Below are 19815 nucleotides of genomic sequence, written 5' to 3'. Positions count from 1 at the left end.
CCTTTTGCAATATAGATAGAAACTGCTTAGCACATCCAGCACTAAAGCAGAAGTTGCCACTGTGATCCTGCTACTCACACCTTTTCAGAGTTTCCTTCCCTTTCCTCCACTCCCCACTCCACCCTGCTTCAACACATCATATCTCACTCAGTTGTTATATTTTTAGAAGTTTGGTTGAAGGAGATGGGAAGTCAGAAAGGATGATGATACGTTGCCCAGTCATCCCCTGACATAAATTTTTTTAGCCACTGACTCGGAGCAGAGTCTTTTAGCTTTTAGACTCATTATATTTTCTAAAGACATTATGATTTTTGCTTTGCTCTCAAAACATGCAGCATATCTTGGTTCCAGCTTGCATTTGTTTGCCTTGTCTACTGAGAAGTACCTTTTAAATTATTGACAGAAGAATTAAAAAGAGAAAACATACACATACAATAGAAAGATGAGATGAAGGCAGGGAGAGAAGGAGACTCCACGGAGAAGGGATCAAGGGTAGGGAAAAAGCTCATTTTTCTTAGGCTGGGAGCAGAGCGGGGAGAGCATGAGGAACACATTACACAGTCCCAGAGGAACGAAGAAACCAATCATTCCTTAGGCAGAGGATATCACATTCAAGATACTTTTTAATACGCCTGTTTTCTTCCCTGACTATAGTAAACCATCTTTGTTTGACATTTTTCCAAAGAAAATCCTGTGCCCGATGTCCTCTGGGCTAGGGTGGATAAGCCAATTAACGTGCATGTGCCTGTTAAAGTAGGAGGATGCTGGATTTCCTTTGCCTTGACCATGCGATGAGCCACATTCATAAAGAGCTGTTTATATACAAAGCAAGGGATTAAATGTTTATAAACGTGTTTAAATACAAGACTGGTTGAAAAAGCTTAGTGGGAAAGGAGTGAGAATAACAGAGAAAAACAAGACATAAGTTTTCTGAGTAAAGATATCTTTACCATTGGTATCCGGATTTATTAATTCATTCTAAATACGTGCCAGGAGCTGAAGAGTCCTCATCAAGAAAGTAATCCTGCTGGGATATACTTTCAGCCACATTATGTACGTTATGAAAGATAAACTTTCAGCTAGAATAATTTTAAAATTCACCTTGTTAAATGAAAAAAAAACTTACAAAAACTTACTGATGAGCACAGCAGCGGAGCACCAGGCGGCTGGAGAACTGAGTAGTGGTAACATATAAGCATCTTCTAGACTGCTCTATCAATAGGCTTTCATCTCAGCCTTCAGCCTCATTCGTAACTGGCACATAAATCTGCACTGGGCCATTGCTTAATGTAGCTGGCTTAGACTGACAATGTTTTTATGGAGAACTTGTACAGCAATGTCAAGTTCAGCAACATCTGTGGAAGCTATAGCAGCCTCTGTCACAGAGTTTTAATATGAATACCAAAATCATACAAAACTGTAGCTGAAAAGTCATCAGGTACAAGAGCAAGATCAGACTGTGAAATACACAGAAGTTCTAGTAAGGCCTTGTGCCATATCCTAATAGGGGGTAGGCAAAGAGGCAGATTTGCTTCTTTCCTGCTCTCCAAAATCCACAATGAGGTATCTAAGGTTTAGGTCAGTGAAACAGCATCTTCCAAGTAAATGTGGTCACTATGCCAGCCCTTTATAGCAGCTAATACAGTATTTCATGAGAACAAATTTATGTCTACCTATTAATATCAGCTGAGATTCAATTTTCTGCAACCAGCCTTCCACTATCAGCTTTGCAGCTAGAGATTTATTATAAGGGGTAAAGATAGGATTCTGCCTTCTATTTTGGTAGTCTCACTGTGCTCAGCTGTTGATTAAATCTGGGAGCATGTAGGGGTAACAACAAGCGCAGACGGACTAATTTAGACGGTTAACATTGCAACAAGCAGCCACACACTGCCTATGGAAAATCCATGACAAGGATACAATATCCCAAACACTAACATAATTGGAGAGGAATAGCTAACAACCTTTTATATTTAGTACTGTCCTATCATGGCTCAAGCTTCACTTTTATGAACTATTTAGCCTAGTATGAAATATTACCCAATACTAAGCACTGCTGCTGTTTACAAGCATGCTAGCCAGCTGAGAGTAATTCCTTCCAATTAAAATTTTGCAGAATTCTTTAGGAAAATAAAGGATTCAAATGCTGGAAAATTACTTCCAATTTTATTTAACTTCATTCCATCCTAAATATAAATATGGCAATGTTCTGCACTGTGCAAGGGCTTAAAAAAGTAAAAAAAATGAGCGTTATCTCAAAAGAAAACTTTCAAACAATGTGAATTGTTTTCTGCCTCTCTTTGCAAGATCTACATCTGTTGACTGAGAGGATGTTAGCACTACATTCAACAGTATGCTTGTAGTACACATAGGGAACACCTGTGTAGCCTTTAAATAAATTTGCTTGGGGACTAATAGCATAGACAGGAAAACATGAGAGTATTTACCTTGAACCTCAAGTGGGTTTTGATTGCTGCTGCCTTTACATTGTTTCTGGAACCTAAGATACTTTTTTTTAAAAAAAAAAACTAGCTAAATTAGTTTTAACTATATATATATATATATATACACATAAACACTCCAAGCACACCACACTTGTGCAGGTACCTCTCTTCCCTAAGCAATCACCCTTACTGACTGGGATGCTTCATACTTCCAGTGGTATGAAGCAGGAATTCCCCCAGAGAAGACAGTGGGCTTACTCACATTGCTCTGCAAGTGAAAGATGACTAACATGAGAACTAAAAGAAATGAAAAGGAAAAAAAAAAAAACAAACCCAAACAGAACTTTCAACTAACAAACTTAGGAGGCAGAACGTGTGCTAGTGGAATTAGGGCTGCAGTCTCTAAGGATACCAGCTTTAGCATCTTTCATCTGTCACTAAAAATTAACTTCATAAAAAAAGATCTTAGGAGGGTGTGATCACACTGCAGTGCCTGGGGAGATCTCAAAGGAAGCACATGCTTGACTGTGTGATCACAGCAAAATGACAACAGTACGATCTAAAAATAAACTGGTTCTTTGCTCTGAAGTTGGTTTCTCCCATAGATGCTCAAATCAGAGCCTCCAATTACTGCTTTAAGGGCTAGGCAGAGAAATAAACAATCCATGGATGGTACTTGTTTTCTATACATCATGACTGCATGTCAAGAAGGCAAGCTTGTTACTGTGCGAGAAAGCATACACAAGTGGTTTGTACATAGAGTATGCATATGAGCAGCTACCCACTCAACTCCTTTTATATTAAAGTCCTTTCTCAGACATCTAGTAACATTATTATTCATCATCCAAGACAAGACTGGACCCCAACAAATCACACTTCAGATCCAAGAGTGTTAAAAAATGAAACAGTGAAACTATATCCAGCAGAGTATCATTTCCAGTGAAATAAGTTCTTTTGACAAGTCCATCATACCATGGGCATAACTGCAAATGACTGTACTGGATCAGAGCAATCATCCTTCACTGTCTAGGCTCAGTAGTTATGCTAGCTACACTGAGGGGTTTATCACCAGTTTTGTATAATCCTTCCCACAGACCTAAGAGCAAGCAACTTACTTCCTCTATAGCTCACTGAGCATCAATATGCCGCTAGGAGATTTCCCCCTTCACTCAGCTAATGATGAGCCTACAAAAGGAATTGTGAGGACTATTGTAATTGTATCCTACGTATTCTAGGTGCTGTTCTTATACAAAACAGCAGCTCTCACCCTCTCATAAAAAAAAAGCTATTCATTTGCTGTGTATTGGTGAGTCACAAGGTACATACATGATCTAATGAGATGGTTAACGTTTTATTAATGTTTAAATCTCTCCTCTGAACAAAGAGAAGGCCCTCAGGCAGCCTAAGCCCTACCTGTTCTAAGGCACAGGACAGTATTTTGCCTTATTTACATTGCATTCAGAAAAAGAGGCCCTCAATCAGGATCAGAAGTTTTTTTTCCCCAGGTTCCTCATTTTAACAGAACATCTGTGTTTCTTCAGAATAAAATTTTCTCTTTTAGCTCAAACTCAAGTACCACCAGGGAAACCAGTTGCAACAACATAACTCCTTTCCCATTTCCTACACGCTTTCAACAAGTCAGGGCACAGCCTCTCACATAGACTCCAACTGAATCTTGGTGCCTAATTTGCGAGGCACAGAATCCCTTAAGCAACTAGATTAGATGAGGTCTACCAGCGTTCTCTTTTACCGGGCTGGTAAGCAGCTGGATCTGAGAGTGCGCCCAACCCAGAAACAGAGTTACAGGATCTGCATCAAGAAGTACTGCACTTATTGAACAGCAACACTTGAGATCATCCATCCTTCAACTTCTCTACAGCATTATAGTACCATAATGATTGCTACTTTCCCCTTAAAATTAAGACAATTTAGTTTGTTTTATATTTAACACTATTTTATAAATATACACAGAGAGAGACCAACAAGCAAAACCCTGCACCCTTGCTTGAAAATCACCTCAAATCATGTCACACGTTTCAAATGCTAGAGTGTTTACTAGTAGACAGATTTGGAATACGCAAATGCTACAGAGCAACTACCCTGACCCCAGCATTTCTGTGAAGCCATCAAGCATTTACACTCATGAAGCAAAATATTTTAAAAACAAACAACTCTGATGTGTCAGGATGCTCCACAGTGTGTAAGAACCTGAAAACATGCTCGAAAAATTGTCTCACACTAGACAGGAAAATATGCTAAAAGCAAAACTTCCAGAGACAGCAAACTTACTCTGTGTTGTGGTGTTTTTTTGGGGTTTTTTTTTTTTTTGCATTTTATTAATCTTGCCATTTACTAACATGTTTAAATACACGCCAAAGATACATGGTCCTATCCACCTTTGTTGCACATCACAAGCACCTCTGCTCCTGGTAACAGCAGAGCAATTGGCCTGAAAGTCCAGAGTGAGGTTGCCCAACACACGTGGCTGGGGAGCACATCGACTCACCAACACGCTGCACCTCAGAAAGAATGGCTTTTCATGAAACTACAGAGACTGGGAAATGCTCTGGCATTACAGAAGGTGGTACATCTGTAAGATGCCAGGAGAAAACTTTTAAGGGGCAAGCTGGCTTACAGAGAAGCTGTTGAAGGGTCCCTCATAAGTGCAATGCAGAAGGGATAAAACAAACTCCATGTGTTCTGAAGACGCTTCCAAAAGTAATAAGCAAAAGTGTTTACAAACCCTGTCTCTAAAGACAGACTGAAAGACACATATTATCTTCCCAAGCTCCTCCCTAACACTAGGTATTTCTAGTCCTGTGAACTCCATTCAAGACTGACATTACCTTCACCAAAGCTTTGAAACTCAGGTTTTTAAACCAACTGCTTCCCTGCCTCCACCTGACCCACCCACAGGGAACACCAGGGCATCAGGCAAATCCAGCACTCTGTCCCCTTGCTACCAGCCCGTTACCATCTCCAGGCCAGGCCAGGGCAGGCCAGGTCCCTGAAGCTGCTGCTTTGGCCTGCCTCACACATCAGACTTCCTTAGGGATGAGAGAACCAGTCCTGCAAACCTCCCCTTGCACAAACAGGTCTGTTGACTCTAACAGCATCCTTTGGCTGGGGAGGGCCCCCCAAATGGCTGAAAGCAATGCCAGACTGACCAGGAGACACTCCCTCCCCTCAGCACCTGCTAGCACAGGAACAGCTGCAGCTGAGTGCTCTGGGGGTGACAGCTTGGGGGTACAAGAGTCTTAGTATGTGGGCAGGCTTTTATTCCTACCAGCAAATTTTATGTTTCTCCAGCCAACATCCCTGGTACATTTGTCCAGCATCCTATCAAACTGATACCTTCCCCCTTCCACCCCCAAGCTTGCCCCACTCATGATGTCAGGAAAAGCAGTTTTGATTACATTACATCTCAGTATAATTAACTGCAAGTGAAAGGGATTAATGTTCACCAAATATATGGAGTGTCTTTTTTCCTCCCTTCTAGGAAATAAAATTTTGCAGTCAGAAGGACTCTGGTCTCTCCTCTCCCTATTTCAACTGAAGGAAAAAAAATGGTGGGAAATAAAAAAAATAGTTTTAAAAGCACAAACAGCGCTGAAAAGACTAATAGAAAATAGATATCTGGGTAGAGGGATGAGGAGCCAGCCCAGAACACAAAGTGAGCTCTTACCTTCTGCGCGTACCCGTGAAAGGTGAGTGCGAAAGTTGGAGACACTTAACACCACTCTGCAGCCAAGCCCCAAAACCCACTTTGCTATCGTTCTGGTTCAAACAGTGACTCTCAAGCGCTCTTCTCTCCAGCTTCTGTTTGGCTACTAATCCTTACTGCACAGGAAAAGGAGAGTTGTATTTCATTTAACCCCCTCAGCCTCTAAGTTTCTTCACAAGAGTTTTCGCTTTTGCTTGGGAAAGCGAAAGGCGTAAGCATGTACGCAGGCAGGCACGCTCTGGAACTGTTCGTAGCTCCCGTAAGTCTGTGTGTGAGCACACACATGAGCTCCAAACCGTGCCTTAAGTTACTGCAGGGGTGGGGCCCTTTGTAACCAGTTTTACTTTAGCTGTAGGCAGCATATCAAAAGACAGTCAGTTATCCACAAATCCCTTCAGTATTTATTTTCAGTAAGTTCCTAACTGTAAAAATCACTTCTTTAACTTAGCATTTACATGAAAACTGAAGCCTGAATCACAGTTCACAGATACACTTTTGACCAAAGAAAGTTTGAACTTAAATATAATTCACAGCTAGGTCTGCCTCTAGGCAGAGTTAAGTAGATCCCTAAGGTCTGAAAATACCAGCGCTTCGGATACAGATCTGAATTTAACCAAAGACAATGGCAGCTCAGGTTTCTCTATTTTTTTTCCCCCTAACAAATGCCATGCAGTTCAGAAACCCTCTGAAAAATCCCATGAAGGAACAATTTAGCAATAGAAAAACTGTTAAGGGAAAAGGAATCTAGTTGGATACATTACAAGGGAAAACTTGTGCCGTTAATCACGTGGATACCAGAGAAATCATTGCATAACAACTTACGTGTTGTTGTTGTTATTTTATCTGGAAAACAGATAGTTCCCCCCCTATTGATTTTTGCCTCTGCTTAGTATAAAAAAAATAAATATTGACATACAGAGCCCACTGATCTATAAAAATAGATTCTGGTCCAGCATTTATAACAGCTACCAGCATTTCAGCCCTACTTAATATTGTGACCAAGGTCTCAAAGATTATGAGAATACCTTGAAGTCTTAAGTTTGGGTTAGTCTTTTTGTTTGCTTTCCACTTTTAGAGCCCTTTTTCATCAGTAGTTCTTGTGAAACCATGAGAAACAGAACCTTGCTTTCAAGGGGAAAGACGAAGCTTCCACCTTCAGGTAACTCCATGTGCTGGATCTTCCAAGGAAAACATCAAGATGTGCTATGAAATCTCCAGACCTGGTGTTACTACTCTCTTCTTGCCCACACTACTGCTTCAGATGATAAAAAGAAACAATATCCTCGGCAACTGTTGACAAACCTAGACACACAAAGCTCCAAACAGAAAAGAAGTTTCTAGCAGCCTCGTAAAGGCACCAGCTGACGCAGAAGCAATTTTATGCTAGGGCTACAGCTCTTTTCATCCCTGCTGGCCAATCCCTCTCTGGCAACTAGCCACAAAAGGTACACAGTACTCAGATTCTACCATTCTGTTACACGTCCCACAGGGGACACAGTTCAAATAAAAGTCATATCTTTTCCACATGCAAAAGCAATCCTGTACTTTCCTGTCCAAGCAAACTCTGCCACAATAAACAAGGATAAACCCTAACAGGAAAACCAACACAAAATGGCAACACCTCCACCAAGAAGCAGGGGAACCCCAAAAGGTTGAAAGATACAACACATCCCAGAAGAATATCTGATAGTGGTGCTGATGCACAGCTACGTATGTTCCCCTGGTCAAGAGAGACAATTGGACATTGTTAGTGTGTAATTAAGAATACAGAAATTATTGTCTTGCCCCTTTAGATTGAAATATTCCTTTAAGAAAAAAAAAAAAGCTGGGCCTTGGGCCAAGCTGTGGGCCCTCCTTTTCCATCAGAAAGAAATTACATCAGTGCATGCTTTTTCTTTGTCCACTCATACTCTCAACTGGCCATTGGCTACTGCCATCCTGCCAGCTGTCACAGTTAGATGCTAAGCTCCATGACATTTGATCAAACTAAAACCTGAACCTTGGCCTTATGTGGTTAAACCACACTTTCAGACCAGTTTAAAGCTTTTAGCCGGTATCATTGGCAAGAAAAGGCTCAAAATCCAGTCCCAAATGTTCAAAAGCTAGTAGGCAAAAACCCCACAACTGCAGATGAATTTATGAATATTTGATTCTTAAAATGTCATCTTACAGCAGCAGGACCCTGAAAGAATGTTTTTTGGAAATGCCAAGCTTAGTAATGTTCTTTTGTGTTCTTGTTGATAGCTAAAACTACAAGGGAGTTCAGAGACGGGGGAAATGTGACTGCTCATGTTGGAAACTAGCCAGGATACATCCGAAAAACAGCTGTGCCTACTGCATTAAAGCAGATACTGCATAAACACATCTGGATTCATTTTTAACCCGATAAAGACTTAATAGATAACCTCCTGAGATGCTGAAATAAAACAAGAAGCGACCAGACTTTTACCACAACTAAGCAACATGAAACATTGATGAAACTCCTTTTATTAACAAAAGAAAAGAAAAATCTGCTTGTACTTCCTGGTTCCAGTAGAGACATGATAAAATCAGGAGCTATTAGTGTGGGATTTGAACTTGAGGCCAGTCCTTACCAGGAAAAAGAAAACGCAAATACAAAGTAAACCTTTGCCCTGTGGTTCCACAGAAAGTTTTGCATGCGTACCTTTTCTCTAGGAGAAAGGACATGATCCCTGTGTTGAAATTGTTTTCAACGCCTACCATTTAGTGAAAGGAAGATAATCCACTGATTCAAAACCATTCTCATCTCTTGATAAGACACTCACAGTTCATTACGGAGGGAATACCGTCACAACCACAGGCATTTGCCTCGTGGCCCCAGTGGCCAGCCTGGAGGCAATGGCTTCAGGGTGTCACAGATGTGATCATCGAAAAGAAACAGTTGAGGTGAATGCATAGTAAATGGATACTGCTGAACAAGATATCCCTTCTAATCCCGTCACTGAAGTGCCTTTGGCAAGAAGCCCTGGGTCGGGGCAATCCCAGGCACAAATCCATGCTGGGCGGAGAATGGATTGAGAGCAGCCCTGAGGAGGACTTGGGAGTGCTGGTGGATGAGAAGCTTAACATGAGCAGGCAATGTGCTCTTGCGGCCCAGAAGGCCAACCGCATCCTGGGCTGCATCAAGAGAAGCGTGGCCAGCAGGTCGAGGGAGGTGATTCTCCCCCTCTACTCTGCCCTGGTGAGACCCCACCTGGAGTACTGTGTCCAGTTCTGGAGCCCCCAGCGCAAGAAGGACATGGACCAGTTGGAGAAGGTCCAGAGGAGGGTCACGAAGATGATAAAAGGGCTGGAGCACCTCTCTTATGAGGACAGGCTGAGAGAGTTGGGGCTGTTCAACCTGGAGAAGAGGAGGCTCCAGGGAGACCTTATAGTGGTCTTCCAGTACCTCAAGGGGGCGTACAAGAAAGATGGGGAGAGGCTGTTCAGTAGGGCCTGTTGTGATAGGACGAGGGGTAATGGTTTTAAAATACAGTGAGGTAGATTTAGATTGGATATTAGGAAAAAATTTTTTACAATGTGGGTTGTAGAACATTGGAACAGGTTGCCCAGAGAGGTGGTGGATGCCCCATCCCTGGAAACGTTCAAGGCCAGGCTGGATGAGGCTCTGAGCAACCTGATCTAGTCAGGGATGTCCCTGCTCCTTGCAGGGGGGTTGGACTACAAGACCTTTGAAGGTCCCTTCCAACCCTAACCATTCTATGATTCTAGACCAAACAGACTTCTGAAACAATCACCTTCTACATTGTATTCACATTTCCATGTGATTTTTAGTCTGGAGGATCAAACTCCATCTGCTGACCTTCACAAGTTCTCCTGGAGACACTGTATTTCTCAAATCTGGAGATCTTTCCAAAGGCAGGTTTACATGAGCAGTGATCGGCAATTAAATAAGTATCACAGAGGGCTCTTTCACCTCTTTCATGCAGGAGCCTTAGAGCCACACTTTCATGAAGTTTTGGGGACTTTAGTCCACTTTTAGGAAGTTTTCCTCATATTCTCCTGGCTGCACAGAAGCAGCCCACTTTTGCTTGTTCAGTAATGGAGTACTTCCCCAAAAATTTGTGCTTCTCTTAACTCACTACAAATCCAAAGCTACCTCTAGATACTTTTGATTCACAAACATAGTTTCTCATCCATTGCAAGCTACTAGCCCAGGATTTCCATCCATCAGCTCATATGCTCATGTCCATCATTAAACTCCCCCCATCTCGCCCAAGAATACTCTTGCTGAACGTCAGAGAAAAAGAGGTTGCCTGTAATGAAAGGCATCATCTTCATTTCTATCCAGTCCTCTTTCTTGCATACTTCTACATAATGGAGCCCAGAACAATGAAAACCAACACAATCATCAGTGTTCTGCTATAACCTGCTCCAGGAACAGACCAACTCACAGGCACTTGGTCTGGCTGGGTCCTCTTCCCTTAGTCTCTTTCTTGACAACTGAGCCAATTCCTGTGCTGTGCTCTCCAAGAGAGCCTTCAAATAAACAAAGAATTAGATACCTCTCTTAATCTCTTTCCAAGATGACGGAAATGGTAAGCCTGTCACTTCATATTTATTTTGATTCTCATCCAAATCAGGCAAGACTTTTATTCAGGCCAACTTTCTGAACAAGCTGATGATGCTGCACGAAAGTTTCAGCTCTTCATCCTTAGGCCATTTGAAGATGAAAAGCAGGACGCACTGATAATGTCGGTGTTCAAAAAGCAAAAACAACTTCAAAGAGCTGTGGCTAATTTCAGGCAAATTTTGTTGTGAAAGGCACTCCAATACACTGCACCTCAGGACACAAGTGAAGGCACTGATCCATTACTAAGACTGTACTTGGATACACAAAGATTTGCCTTTACAAAACAGAGGACCTACATGTAATGGAATGTACATTGATTTTAAAACAACCCAACTACTCCCAAGTTTAACCCGTGTAAGCAAAACCAGGACACAACTGAGCCTATTGGAAAGGAAGAGGTGTTACATTAATTTTTTCTAGCATTGGAAAATGCATCCAATTTTTCCAATGTCTCACCTCAAATTTTAAAAAATGAAATAATTCTCCCAGCTTTCCCTAAAATTAGACACTTAGAATACTGCTAATTATTAAGAAACTGATCATAAGGACACTGCAGTCCCATTTTCTTTTTCTGTATCATGGATTTAAATATTGTGTAGGGTGAACTTGGCAGCTACACAGAGAATCTCATTTAGAGAGATTAACCTGGGAGCACAGACAGATCTGGAGGGTCTCCGTTAGTCCATTCTTTGCTGCACAGGATTTAAACTAGAATAATTATATTTAGCATACACACACACTCAAAAAACAACATATACATGCATTAAATGAGGCAATGCCTTATCCAGAACAGACGCTCCCTCAGCTGTTTGTTTTCCTTTTATTGTTGGTTTTACATTTTAATGATATATAAAAAGTAGAAGAAATCACAAGTGGTAAGCAGATTTGGACTAAAGAATTAATTTCAAGAGAAAACATTTTCAGTTCTTATGCAAACAGATATAGTGGTTAATGTTGAATTCTTGTGCTCCCCAAGCTGTCACTGGTGAGCAAGGAGCAGAAGGTCAAGGCTGGTCGTTTGTATTCAGGTTACATTCGAAAACATAAAGGAGAGTCTCAATCTCCCAAATGTTTTCCAGATATTCCAATCTGCTCCACCCAAAATAGCCACAAATAAAAGTCTCGATCACACAAATGTAACAAAACATGTTGTTGCAGCTCCCACTTACAGCGATTCACAGAGAAAGCTGTTCCCCATGCACGTCCCAGTACTTTGCTTGCCACACAAAGAGCAGCCCTCTGCTCAGAAGGTCTGGCCCAGAGCTCAGTCCAATGAATGGGAAGATTTTAATTTCCAAAGGCTTTGGATCAGGCCCAGACTGATGTGGCAGAGGGGATGGCAGAGAAGGAACAATAACTAGCTAATTCTAGGCCTTATCATGGCTTTTTATAATCAATGACAAAACTACAATTATTTTCACCAGTGCTGGACTGAGTCCTAAAAGAAGGTCTTGCTAAACTGTTCTGCCCCTGCCTGAATCGCTACGGGGAAACAGAAGCAGCCAGGTTTCCCTTTCCGCCTGGGCTGACTCCCTGCTCTCAGCCTGGTCAGTCACCTCCATCGCCACACCCTGGCCTCCTGATGGCTCACAGACCTGAGCCCCTCAGGGATGGAAACAGCATCCCTGCTTCTCCCAAACATCAGCCCTCTCTGCCAGGGGAGCTTGCTGGGCAGAGATAACAACACAGCAAAGCTTCGGAGAGAAGAAGGAAGCTGACTACATCACAGCCAACACGAAGAAAGATCCTCCTGAAACTATGCCAGCTATTCTCCATTTTAACATTCAGGCTTTTTCTCCGTTTAAACATTCAGGCTTTTTCTCTCAGCAATCTCTCCCTGCTCCCCCCAGAGATCTCCCACTGTTCACTGTGGAGTCGAAAGTCACCTGCTCTTAGCTGGGCTTGACACTGACTACCTCAAATGCTGCTTAGGAGAGACGGGGAAGAGAGAACAGTTGAAAGTAAAGCCTCTGACAAGCAATTCTCACCCCCATGCCCCATAGAAGTTTATCCCTTCTAATTCCCGGTCCCATTTATACATGTTACTTCTGCTTAAGAAAAGTACATCCAGTGCCAAAACATAGCTCTTTTGGTTAAAAAAAAGTGTTACATTCAGCAGAGGTTTAACTCCAGCATACTAAACATGGAGTCATTAGGATTTAACGCTATTGAAATGGAAATTGAGACAGAAACCTTTCCAGTTCTTAGACTTCACTTTGAACTTCGAAGAGTACAACACCAACTGTAATAGCATTAAAAGATCCTCTGGACCAACATGCCCTTGATAGCAAGTACTCGGAAGCACGAGGCACGACGTAAGCTCTCGCCGATGTCTCCCAGCGTCAGACAGCAGGGAAGCTGACACCCTACTAATGACAGCATCACAGCCACACTGTGCAACAGAGGAAAGTTAGCAACAAAACAGAGCAATAGGGGCTGTCAGGATGATGATCCTTCTCTCCGTCTCAGCAGACTCTCGGGGCACAGCTCTCTCCAGCAGCTCAAGGCAGAGACAGTTCTTTTCCTGGGCTCTGTCCTTACGCAACCCCTGCGGGGCATGAGAAGGTGCCCAGATCCTGGCAGCCGTTGCCTGTGGCTCAGACCTCTGACAAGGGATTCTGGAATGAGATTTCCCTCCTGGCATAATGAGATATTTAGTCATTAACAAAGGAGCCTTCTGGGGCAGAACTCCAGCTGCGCCTGAGATCTTGCTTGCAACAAAGAGATGATTTTTTTCCAGCACGTAGATTTGGTCTGAGAGGGAAGGAAAAAGGTTACTTAAAACACTGATCCAGGGATTTTCAGTTGCAGCGGTCGAAGGTTTCTGTTTACTCTTAGGATCAGGTTAGGAAATCTCTTGCTCCTCTTCCCTGCCGATTCACAGCTGCCGGTTGAGCTTCTGTGCTTGCCGCTCCTTTGCCTCAAAGGCAAACTTGGTGTCCTGCAGCTGGGCAATGGCCTCCTTGGCCTCCTTCAGGTCCTGACAGATGTGCTCGTACTTCTCTGTCAGCTCCCTGTTCTCTCGGCGCAGTTCCTGTACCACCTGGTTCACCTCCTCTGTCTGCTTGGTGCAGTGGATCTTCAGCTGCTCTACCTCAGAGAGCATGATCTCCATGTTCTTGACCAGTGACTCCAGTTTCTCTTTGGACATGGTGTCAGGACTGGTTCTATTCAGTCTGCCTAACCCAAACCCAAAAGGGACAAAGAAAGCCACCCTGTGCAACATGCACCAGTAAGCCTGGCACTCACAGTCTTGTGGTCTCTTTTTATACTCCCTCCTGCTCATCCTCCTCCCTTCCTTTTCCTTCCCCAAAGTGTCTCTAATCTTCTTTGCTTGGCTAATCTACTTATTTTTATTGCACTGTAGAAATCTACTGACAACCCCGCAGTAACATATGTGCTGTGCAGCAAAAGCCAGAGCAATAATGAGAGTCTATGCAGCCTCCCCATAGGAACAGCTTTCATCCGAAGAATTCTCTCAGGAAACCCTTGCAGTGCCCATTAAAGTACAAAGAAACCTCCTCAAGCCAGACGCCTACTCCAGTCTTGCACATCCAGTCCCAAGAGCACAGCCTGACTTTCGTCTTGCATATCTTGAGATAAGCAAGCTTACAGCAATGTAAGCCAAGTATAGGCAAAGAAGAGAATTCGCCTCAGTTTCTCTTCCTCTCTCCTAACCTTATGTTTGGGCAAGATGGAAGGAACAAAGCATAGATTTCCCTTTTTTTTTTTTTTTTTCAGGAGAAGCTCTATCCAACAACTAACTCCACACCAGCCTGTACCCCATCTTTTATTGAAGGAGTTCACAATGGTTACCACAATCAGTGACAACCACAGTTATGGGGACACGTACCACTGGAAGGTGGCTTCTGTTCATGCAGGCTAGAGATTTTAAACCCTGGTCCCATTCACCTCCTGAAGTCACACTTCAGCTCTGTCAGTAACCTTGGCTCCAGAAGTTACACAAAAACTTCCTCCTGAACACACACCCCACCCGCAACAGAGTCTTGAACTGCTGCCTCACGCTACCGTGAAGCTGTGAGAACCTGGGCTGAGATGTGCCAGTCTGGCAGCACCCTGCTTACTCCGGTCACACCAGGCAGCAGGATGATCCCAGAAGCCGCAAGGGATTGAGCGGGTCTGGCCGACTTTCTGAAGTTTGACCCAGACTTTCTTATGTATCCAGTTAATTAATGCCATTGCCTAGACAATAAGAATCATTAATTAGCCAGGGATCTGATGTAACCATATCACCCTCAAGACATGAATTTGTTTGAAAAGAAGGTGCTATTGCATCTGGCTCTCCAGGAAAGGACCCAGGTGATTTAGCACTGCTTGTCTGCTCCGAGGGCGTAGACCATGGCAGAGACAAAGAACACAGGGCTGCCCTCAGATAGCTTGCAAAGCAGGGACAGAAGAGAGCATCTCTCTCCTTCCTCCCCACATCAGGAACATTTCCTCCAGGCTGAGTCTGCACCTTTTCAAAAGCCCTCAGCCGGTTCTGCACGCCCACAGAAAAGCCCAGCCTTGTTTGCCATGTATCACGTGCAGACATGGATCTGTCCTCACTGTAGACACCTCGCAGAAGTTATGTTCCAGGGCACAGTATTGCCTAATGGCCTTTATTCTTGCACACTGTTTTGCAGTTCCCATTCCCTTAAAAAAGAGCCCTAGGCAAGATCCTGTAGTCCCATCACACACTGTCAATACCAGGTTGAAAGAGAATATGTGTGTTCGCACGCATAGCTCCCACAATTACGTTTTTCTCCATTTTCCTCCACAGAAACGTTGCTTTTTTTCAGCTATGGAGAGTTTCAGGTGCTTCATTCCACAACTCATCCTCCCTTTTCCCCTCCCAGGCTCACAGAAATGAAGCTCTTTCTTCCAGAGAATTTTACATCTCCTCCAGCACTGGATGAACACACCGCTGGACACTGGCCAAGCTCTGGCAGTGTTCAAAGGCCTGGGCCTTCTCACAGCTGGAGGTTAAAGAGTCACTCACAAAGCCAGCCGTCCTCCTGCCTCTCACACAAGTGCACCAGTGGGCCCCTCTCACGCTGGCAGATGGAGCGCTTTCCACCGCACTTGGAAATGAGCAGAAAGAGTGACATCCCTCAGATGAAAAGAGTGGGAGAATCTAAACATAATTAGAATATATCCTAGAGTCCTTGAGGAAACATTTGCACTGGCTGTCAGCCCAGATCCCACGTGATGCGCGTTGCACTGGAATAGGCTGGAACATGCTGCAGCGTTACAAAACAGCAGGTCTTCATTAGTGAGGAATCTTCCCTGTCTCCACAACTGTACATGCTGCACCCAAACATTTCAAATCCAGCAGAATTACAATGATGCATAAAGGGAGTGCCACAAAGGTCATTTACGTGGATATTAGTAATTGATACATCACCTCTCACTACCTTACTCTCAAAATTATTTAAGTTGCCTTGGATACAGACAGAATCCTGGCAACAGAAACTGGGTAAGAGACACTACTGAAATAACAATGTAAAATGAAAACAAGGAGTAGCATGAGAAGAGTTTTCTAACAAAGAAAGATGGGACTCATTACTATGGTTGGTTTGATTCAAAATATTCTTTGATGAAGTAACAAGTACGAATTAAAAACATGCTCATGAAAATTGCAGTGGGAGAAAGATGCAAAAAAATCACCAGAGCTAGAGAAACACAGCAATGAGACTCAAACTGTAGTTTGTTACCTTTATTCAATGCTGGACTCTACTGCTGCAGAAGAACTGGAGGCAGAGGCAAACAGCAACAGGAGTGAATTCGCCTGGGAAAAATGCAGAACAGCATACCTGAGAAAAACAATTCAAACAACAAGAATTCAGTGCACAGGGATACACAGCAGTGTTAGGAGTGTTGGGAAAACAGCATGTTAGACAGAAATTTGTGACATAACACAGCAGGGGAAAATAAGAAAGCACTGCTAGGCTGTGTTACACAGAGGCATTGCATCTTAGGGGGATGAAGCACCTTCTGGTCCTCCCTCCACCTCACTGGAGGTGAAATGTAATTTTTCGTTCTGGGCATCTTGATACAAAGGGGCCAGAAAAAGCACGTGAAACTTAGACAAGTGTCCAGAGAAGATGCTGATTACAAAAAAATATGGACTCTAGGAACCAGGTTTAGGAAGAAGGATTGAAAACTGCATGGGAAGGTGTTCCTAGGACTGATTTGCAGTCAGGCCCAGGTCCCTCTGCACATTCCGGGCAAGACAGCTCAGCTGGAAGAATGCTTCTGTAACCGTGCAATCGTCATTTTGAAAACACCAGTAATTTCTGTGCAGTCAGCCAAATGGTGCCTGTCTGGTCATTATACAGCCATATTAAATGAGGAAAACTTGGTGTTAAACCTCTCACTACAGCACACGTTACATTGAGAGACACCATTGCTAAATTTATCAGCTCTCTCCTGTGCGTTCCTCCTTTACTCCACCTTCCCTCATGCACATGGATTTGAGATGTACGAAAGCAGGAAAGGTAGAGCTAATTCAGAACAAAACAGGGGAGCAACCACTGGGAACACCCATTCCTGCTTTTGCGGATGGCAGGAAAACTGTAGGAAGTGGCACAGGTGGAGGTGAAGCTTCTGGTACTTTCACATAAGGGCTGGGAGCTCCCACATCTGACTGCAATACCATACTCAATTCTGCTGGTTTTAGCACCAGACACAAATGACAGCATGAGGCTGCCAAGCTGAGGATGGTTCATGTGAGATATACTTGTGTCTTCTTCACAGGTCTCTGAGCCAAAGAGAATCAACCGTTCCTCTCACCCAGAAGCACACATAGGCCAGAAACGCAGGTTTCCTGTCATGTGCAAACCTCAAGAGTCTGAAGAGGTCACGCAAAAATCTTACCCTTTACGTATCCATTTGAAAGCAGACCACAGGCATTCCAGTTTCTAGCTTATTTCAAAGGAGTCCTGGGAACATTTGTGGAATAAATCAGCAAGCTACCTCACTCTTTCTCTGGGGTTTTCTCAGCAACACAAGGGGAACAATTCACTATCCTACATTTTTAAATGGGAAGAAAAAATTGCAAACCCCAACAAGAATGGCTTTTAAATAACTGCTCAGGCTGACAAAGCAAACCACTTGGTATAAGCTCTGCAGAATAAGAAGTAACGCTTCAAACCACATACCTCATCCTCTCAGGCGCATACTTATATTGCTGTATCTATTTCTAGTCCTGTCAGCCACAAACACCGACACCCACTGCAACCTTCACAGAACCAGAGTGGAAGACAGCACTTTACTGTCTCACAGGAGCTGGTTTAAGGTGATAATCCCTAGCTAGCCATGGTCACTGTTTTAACAACCGATTATTTTTTTTAAATACATTCAGTGTGTCACTAACTCTTGAGACACCATCAGAGCTCTCCACACTGTTTTCTCTCACAGCCTTTTTGCACACCCCTGGTTTATCCCCGGCGGCACGTCTAGCAGCCAGCGCAGCATGCGCAAGCTCTGTGCTTCACCATTGAGGAAGTCCACTTGGGTAAATGCATTATGCAAACAAACTCATTACAAGATTAAGCATAAAGAGCTCTCATCTCTATAAGTATAGTAAAACCATCTGAAAAAAAAATGCACTAAAGACCAGGCAGCACCTGGAGGCACTGACCATTCCTGTAACAGAGAGTGGGAGACTTATACCCAGCTGTTCAATTTGTTTCTAATAAAAGACAAACACCACTGCTATGTGTGCCAAAATACTCAGCATTGTGTAAGACACTGACATAAAGATTATCTCACCCTGCAGAGCTTAAGAGACTGTTGATAAGATCTGCTTTCTTATTAAAACACAAAATTTAATTTTAGGTACTATTATAAGTGTTAATCATATCTTAGGCAATTTGGCAGAACTTCAGTTGAGCTGAATGTAAAACTACACAATTTACAGGTTTTGATCTAAAATACTGCACCAAAATCCTTGACAAAAATTCAAATAATATACCTCAATATTGTAAGTGTCTACAGAGATATTAATGAATAGAGAGGTACTTTTTTCCATTCAGCCTCCATCTACTCAACAGACAGATCAAAACATTTAAGAATTAATTTAGCATAATATGGGTCAGTAAAGAAAAAAAATGATACCTTTAACAAAGTTATCCCTAGGCTGAGTTGAGTTCTTGCTAAGAAATCAACTGGGTAGCGTAAATACCAGTGACAGGCTGCTTACATAAACCAAAAAAAAACCCTCCTCTACTGGCATTTTCACCATCTAAGAAAAGGAAGAAACAGTTGCCTCATGCCATAAAATTATTGAAGATTAGCGGTAAAAAAACTTCCAAAGTGGGACAAAGTGTTGAAACGTTCAGATTAAATAATCCAGTGAAAAATCTGAATTACTATTTTTAACTATTAAGAATGTTTCAAAATAGAAGCTGTTTCAAAAGAAGAACTTTGTTTCAATCAGAGTGTTGAACTGGAAAGTTTCCAAAGCCCCTCCAAACAGTGACACAAACCGTCCTGTTGCAAAGATGCCCTCCATCCCACCTAACCAGTCTTCTGGTACGGACACTGTATAGGACACCTCCTCGGGACCCACGTGGGGCTGGCCAAGGGAATTTCACCCCCACATCAGGCTCCTTGGCCTGTGCCCCACCCGCGGGGCGTTCACTGCTCCCTCCCCACGGTGCCTGACGCCAACACTGTGAAAAAGAAGAGGAAAGAGGAGGGAAGCACCTTCCCCCATGTCCGAGTGAGGATGGGGATCAGCCAGCATCTCCAAAGGCTGCAAGGTCAGATCAAATATACAGGAGCCAAAGGATAGTCCAGGTAACTCCATGAGCAAGGCACTCTGAGGTGTAATTAAAGCTGATGACAAAGTTTAGTGGTAGCACCAGGCATCAAAAAAAGTCACCAAAGGACAGTTAGTTATTCAAAACTCTCAAGACTGCTATGGCGTTTCAGTCAAGAGGGTGTTGTAGAATTTTTGCAGTAACAGGCCAGCTTCCCTCCAATACTAGGAACTCATTCTCAGACAGAGGGGCAGGAATAACAGTCAATGGTTTGTCTAACACATC

At 43.1% G+C, this 19815-nt stretch overlaps 1 protein-coding gene across 4 annotated transcripts in view; it reads right to left on the bottom strand.

Annotated features, from left to right (window-relative positions):
• The window catches only part of PAPLN (papilin, proteoglycan like sulfated glycoprotein), a 54237-nt gene extending 48053 nt beyond the window's left edge, over positions 1-6184 (bottom strand). For all 4 annotated transcript variants that reach the window (XM_086749909.1, XM_086749908.1, XM_086749910.1 and 1 more), the window contains exon 1: positions 6130-6184. The gene's annotated coding sequence lies outside the window, so the exon portion shown is untranslated. The remainder of the gene's footprint in view (positions 1-6129) is intronic.
• Between the last annotated feature and the right edge of the window lie 13631 nt (positions 6185-19815).

The sequence above is a fragment of the Chlamydotis macqueenii genome, chromosome 5, assembly GCF_036417535.1.
Source record: "Chlamydotis macqueenii isolate bChlMac1 chromosome 5, bChlMac1.mat, whole genome shotgun sequence".
NCBI classification, from domain to species: Eukaryota; Metazoa; Chordata; class Aves; order Otidiformes; family Otididae; genus Chlamydotis; species Chlamydotis macqueenii.
Note: the sequence above shows the minus strand (reverse complement) of the source record. Positions and strands in the feature narration are given on the sequence as shown.